The sequence below is a fragment of the Camelina sativa genome, chromosome 17, assembly GCF_000633955.1.
Source record: "Camelina sativa cultivar DH55 chromosome 17, Cs, whole genome shotgun sequence".
In the NCBI taxonomy this organism is placed as follows: domain Eukaryota; kingdom Viridiplantae; phylum Streptophyta; class Magnoliopsida; order Brassicales; family Brassicaceae; genus Camelina; species Camelina sativa.
In genome coordinates this window covers 30,247,135-30,253,626 of record NC_025701.1, presented here as the reverse complement: position 1 = coordinate 30,253,626, position 6,492 = coordinate 30,247,135, and positions in this window count along the sequence as shown.

The following is a 6,492-nucleotide window of genomic DNA, read 5'->3' as shown; positions in this document are numbered from 1 at the left end:
ACATTCGTCTTTTTAGCTATTTACAAGTCTCGCAAATCCTTAGTGTACCATTGGTCCTTGTGGATTCCAGCTCGCATATACTGCCTTACTCGAGCACTAAACTTTACTCATAACCCCTTTCACAGCTATTTGACTTTTCCCTTTCAACTCAGAAGTTAGAATACTCATAGCTTTGGAAAAAGGTTTGAGGTTCTTTTACACTTCACCAATTATACTGTATGACGGTGTGAAAACAAATCCGAGAAAGGATGTCAAATATAGTCAAAAGAAATTAAAAAGAAAAATAATTAGTAAAAGAGAGAAAAATACTTGGTGGGTTGCCTCACACAAAACACTTGTTTCATGTCACTAGCTTGACCGGATTCTTGTGAACTAATGGGTTTGAGCACAAGGACTCGCTCCAAAACAAGGTCCCCATTCACAGTTTTTTGACCTTTTCTTTCCAACTCTGAAGTTAGAATACGCAGAGCTTAGGAAAAAGGTTTTTGAGGTTCCCTTACACTGCACCTTATACTCTATGATGGCGTGAAAAAAATCCAAGAAAAGATGTCAAACAAACTCAAAAATAAAAATAAAAAGCAAAATAAATAGTAAAAGAGAGAAAAATACATGGTGGGTTGCCTCCCACAAAGCGCTTGTTTCATGTCACTAGCTTGACCGGATTCTTGAACTAATGGGTATGAGCACGAGGACTTGCTCCAAAACAAGGTCCCCATTAATTCATCTTCAGCTTCAGAACTCTACTCATAACCCCTTTCACAGTTTTTTGACCTTTTTCATTCAACTCTGAAGTTAAAATACTCATAGCTTTGGAGAATGGTTTTGCGGTTCCCTTACACTGCATCTTATACTCTATGGTATCTCCAACACACTTCACAGGTGTCAAGGTTACATGAGGATCTCCCTTGATCCTTTTGGGCTTAACCTTGCATGTAGCACCAACCTTTTCTGTTGGAATATGAGGGTTTCCATCAAGGACTTTCTTGACCTCACTCCAACCAATGCATGTCTTCACATACTTATTCTCAGGATCATCAATGGTTTCAATTGAACTGGTTTGTTCTCCAATAGTATTTTTTTCAACAACTTTTTTCATGTCAAACTCCTGAGTATGATGACCAATCTGCAAGTGAATTTGCTGTATTTTTACATCAATCATAGATCCCAGCGGTATGTAAGAATGGGTGACCAAGAATGAGAGGATCATGTGGTTCTTTATCAATCTCCAAAACCGTGAAGTCAGTTGGGATGTAGAATTTTCCAACTCTAACATGCACATCCTCCACCAACCCAAATGGAGATCGCACAGAACGATCAACAAGCACTAAGGAGATCTTTGATGGTTTGAAATTGGTGATTCCCAAACGCTCTGACACAGATAGCTACATCAAGTTTACACTAGCTCCCAAGTCACATAAACATCTCTCAAACATGAATTTCCCAATTTGGCAAGGTAGTAAACTCCCTGGATCTCCAAGCATCTTAGGAATCTCAATCGGGATGATAGCATTGCATTCAGAACTAACCATCTCTATCTCCTCTTTCAAGTGTGCCATTGCAAGGATTTTTTCCTTGTTCCTTTGATGTTTTTTCCAGCTCCTCAAAATGAACATATGCCTTCATCATGAATCCTTCTTCAATGCTCTTCTTGTTAGACATGACATCTTTTAAACATTTCTTGTATGTTTTTGTATTCTTTATTGTCTCTATGAATGGGAGTTTGATGTAAAACTCTTTTATAAATTCATCAAGGTGAGCTTTCTCCTTTTTAGCATGCATCAATGCTTTAGGTGAGCTTTCTCCTTTTAGTTTCCCTTAGATGACCTATAAATGGGAGCCTATGAACATATGTTAGTGGTGCAATGAATGGTTGCTCATCATCTCCTCCAATCTCATCATCTACAGCAACATCAATAACAAGAATTTCATCTCAGAAATAATATTCTCATTTGCAGCTTCTTGAAGACCTCTCTCAGAACTTCTCCAGGTTCTTCTTGAATCATAACAGCATAGCAATGCTCCTTATTTTTGGGTTCACTTTGTCGCGTAGAGGCAAAGAAAATTTAAGCTACTTGATTCTCAAGAGTTTTAACATGTGAAGATAGTGCTGTGAACTTCCCATTGAGATCACGATACAAGCTCTCCAACTTAACATTGATTTCAGCATCATTCTTCACCTAACCTTCAAGAATTTACTGCATCATCAACTTCATCTCATTATCCCCTGAAGAAGTCGCAGAATTGTTGCTCACAGAAGCTTTGACTCGTGCCTAGCAACTTCCATACAAGTTGTTAAACTGAGGTTTTTGCTGAAAACTTTTCTGACCATATCCATTTCCTTATCCTTGTCCCTGAGGCACAAATGTCTTGTTGTAGCTTCTTTGCCCTCGTGCAAACTGCTTTTGCTGAAACCGTTGCGGTGGATATACCTGATCATGTGGGTTCTCGACATTAAGTACTCCGGTAAGAGAGGTAAGGATGGTTTATATAGCCCTGGTTGAAACCATTGTTCTAATAGCCCTGATTCACATAATTCAGCTCAGCATGTAGCTCCTCATAACCGTTCCTAGCATATTCCTTATAAACCTGAGCATCACTAGAACTATCACAGAATTTGACACTCCTCAGGTCTCTTCTCAAAAGCCGCTCCACTTTTGCAATCAACTCAGCAATCTGCTTTGATTCTCCTCCTCCAATACTTCTCACTGTCTTATAATAATCAACACAATGGTTGTTGTTACTAGCTCCAAGATTCTCAATCAACTGGAGCTTCTCCTTTTGTTTTGATCATGAAATCTCCATTGCTAGCTGCATCTAATGCCATCTTGTACCTGTCATCAACTCCTCTGTAGAATGTGTTAATGAGTGATTCTGGAGTGAAACCATGGTGAGGAAATTCTCTCTTATAGTCTTCGAATTTTTCACAAGCCTCGTGGAATGACTCACTAGCACTCTTCTGAAAGCTTGAAATCTTGTTCCTGAGATGAGTAGCCTTCGCCTAGGTGAAATACTGCAGCAAGAAAGCAGCCTTATACTCATCCCATGTTTGAACATTATCTACCTTCAACAACTTAAACCAGCGATGAGCTTTATCACTTAAAGAAATGATAACAACCTGCATTTGACAGCATCATAATGTACCACATTCATTCGCGTTGTGCCACATATATCCTCAAAGTACTCCAAATGATAAACCAGGTTCTCTAATGGCAGACCATGAAACTGATTTTGCTTCACTAGACACAACAGTGCCAGTTTGATCTCAAAATCATTTCTGGCGATTGGAGGATGTTGGAAACCTCAGGTGTACATCTCAGAGTTGTGAGCATCATTTTCCCTCAAAGTCGGTCTTTGATTAAAAGCAGCTAAGCGGACAGCTTCGTGGTGTGTAACTTCTCTTTGCGCAGCTGCACGGGCAGCCTCTTCACCAGAAAGAGGATTAACATTCCCAGCAGGAAGGATATACTTAAACTCTCCATGATGTTCATCCTCCACATTACCAACATTTCGACCAGCTAAACCATCACAATTTCAGCAAGTCTTTTCTTTCTCCTATTCTTTCTCTCAATTTTTTCCCAAGTCCTCCTGATACTGTTCTAGGTGTAAAGAGCCTGCACTGCAGGTCATACACCTGAAAACACCAAATAGGAGACTATATATAAATTAACATCTAATTTCAAGAATCTGCTGCATCATCAATTCATCTCATTATCCCCAGAAGATGTCGCAGAATTGGTGCTCACAAGAGCTTGGACTCGTGCCTGGAAACTTTCCTAGAAGTTGTTAAACTGAAGTTTTTGCTGAAAACTTTCCTGACTATATCCATTTCCATGTCCTTATCCTTGAGGCACAAATGGCTTGTTGTAGCTTCCTTGCCATGGTGAAAAATGATTTTGCTGAAACCGTTGCGGTGGATATACCTTATCATGTGGGTTCTTGACATTAGTTGATGTGATCGCAGGACGCGACCTCAGCCAAGAAGACCAAGACACGCCGGACGCGACCAGGGCAACCTCTTCAGACGTGGCCAAGGCTCCAACGATCCTCCCCGGAGCCACCACACGTTCCAAGAGCTCAGCAAAGGCGGCCAAACAGCGGCTCAACCTATTTGTCCGAACCTACGTCCGACACCAGCCACCCAACGAAGACTCCGAAGGCTCAGTCCGCTTAGTCTTCACTCTTACCCAAGAGTGAGGACGGTCAAGTCGTTAAGCGAGGAAGTGTACTCTTTTTCCTCACTCCGGGTTTGTCCCAATGGGTTTACCGGAGGAGGTTTTAACGAGGCATGGAGCTAAAACGCAAAACGCCTAAAGGCTAAGTTGCTTCACGCGCAAGGCCAAGGCGGTTATCTCTCTTTCCCTCTTATTTTTGGTTTAATTTTGAACTTGAGAATATTCTCTTTTGATCCTATGTTTGTGAACGTTGGAGAGTGTTTGTGGCTAAGCGTGTTAGTCAAAAGGTGGCGATGTGTTCTCTTTGTAAAGGGGACACGTCAAAAGGACGATGTGCGGATCAAGATGAATCCGCGTGTCCTTAAGCTCCTATCTAGACCTAGCTATTTAAACTCTCCTTAAGCCCTTGTTCCTCCTTAGACTTGTATGAAAATAAAACTTTTCCTCAAGAGAGATTCTTGAAACTTGTCTCACTCTTCTCTTTCTTCAATCCGGGATTGAACCTTGAGAAAACCCTAACAAGCCGCGAACCGGGTTCGCCCTTGTTAGCGACCGTATCAAGAGGAGACCCAAACCTCTTGTGTCGTCAATCGATCCATCCGTATTTCCCCTCACCTCGTTTCCATCTGTCCTCTTCTTAAGCTCGAGTCCTCTTTCATCTTTCTCGAGCCCCCTCGAACCACCTCAAATCATTCCCGCTATCGTTTCCCTCGTAGACGTCCACCCGCTCGTTCCGCATCCGTACTGTCCGATTGAACCGTTCGTGGCTTCTCGACGTATCTCCCGAACGGCTCGTTTGAATTCCTTCAAACTCCGTTTCCCTCGTTTGATTCTCTCCTAGATCCGAAGCCCAGAACCTCGGCCGAGAAAAGCTTCACCGACTGAAAGTTGACCGAGAGCTCAAGCCGCGTCCGTACCGCGATCGTACCGTGACCGTGTCCTCGGGTCACATCAGCTTGGTATCAGAGCTTCAAAGCTCCTACGAGGTTGTTTCTTTCCAGAACTCTCTGTTCCTTTAAAGTTTCAATCTTTGAGTTTAAAGCTTGCATCTTTTAGCTCCATAGGACTCGCTTGTTCTTTTTGGTTTAATTTGGTGCATGCTTAGGATTGTCTTTCGTCCGCTTAGGTTGTTAGAATTCGCATTTGTTCTTCGTGTTCATATCTCTGTTCCTTTGTGTTCTTGCGAGCTCACTTTTAGATCCATAAAGCTAGTTTCGCGATTAGTTTTTGTGTTTCCGGTCTTAGGCATAAAGCAATTCTTGTCGCGTAGCACTTTTACTTTTGCTTTTGCTTTATTTGTTTTAGTCATAGGATTGCATGTGTCATAGCTGTCCTCAATCATTGTTAGTGAAACGAATCTTTGTGTGGTCCTCTTGAGCGTGTGAGACTCACGTGTGGTATTCTTTTTGCGAGGTTTAAATTCAAACTTATACCGCGGAGCCACGCCACGTCACCAACAACCAGTCCGTACGATGGCCGAAGAAATTCCACCAGCGCCACCAGAGATTGGTGTCACCCTCGCCGCATTACGAACCGGCCTAGAGCAACTAGCTGATCGCCTCACGAGGATTGAACTTATGAATCCTCCTCGCGAAGATCCGTTACCCGCGAGGCGACCACGACGCGAGCCGGCGAGTGATCAGTCCGATGAGGACTTTGAACCGAGGCCTAGACGACGACACCGCTATGATGATCAAGACGACGAAGGTCCGAGATGTTATGAGCCGAACCACAAGATGGTCCCACCAACGTTCGCAGGCAAGTCAGACCCCGAGGCCTATCTTGAATGGGAAAGTCGCATGGACCACTTATACTCGTGCCATGCCTATCCGGAGCTACGAAAGGTCCAATATGCGGTGGCATAATTCACCGATCACGCCCTTACCTGGTGGGATCGACTGGAAGCTGAACAACGACGCAACCGCGACCAACCTATCACTGTTTGGGAGGTCTTGAAAGCAGAGATGCGAAGGCGCTACGTGCCTCCCTTCTACCACCGCGAGCTCCAGAAGAAGTTTCGGCGACTAACGCAAGGCGCACGGAACGTGGAGGAGTATTACGAAGAATTTGAACACTTGCGCAACCGGTTGCAAGTCGATGACTCCGAAGAGTCACTCATGGCTCAGTTCTTGGACGGATTGCAAGAACGCATTGCACGCAAGGTCGAGCGCCAACCCTATCAAACCTTTGAGGAGTTATTGCATCTCTCGGTGCAAATTGAGACTCAAATCAAGAAGAAGAGCGCCTCTGCGCCTCGTGGCCGAACTCAAGGAGCTACCAATTGGACTCCTAACGCGTCGCCATCAAACCGATTGCCGGA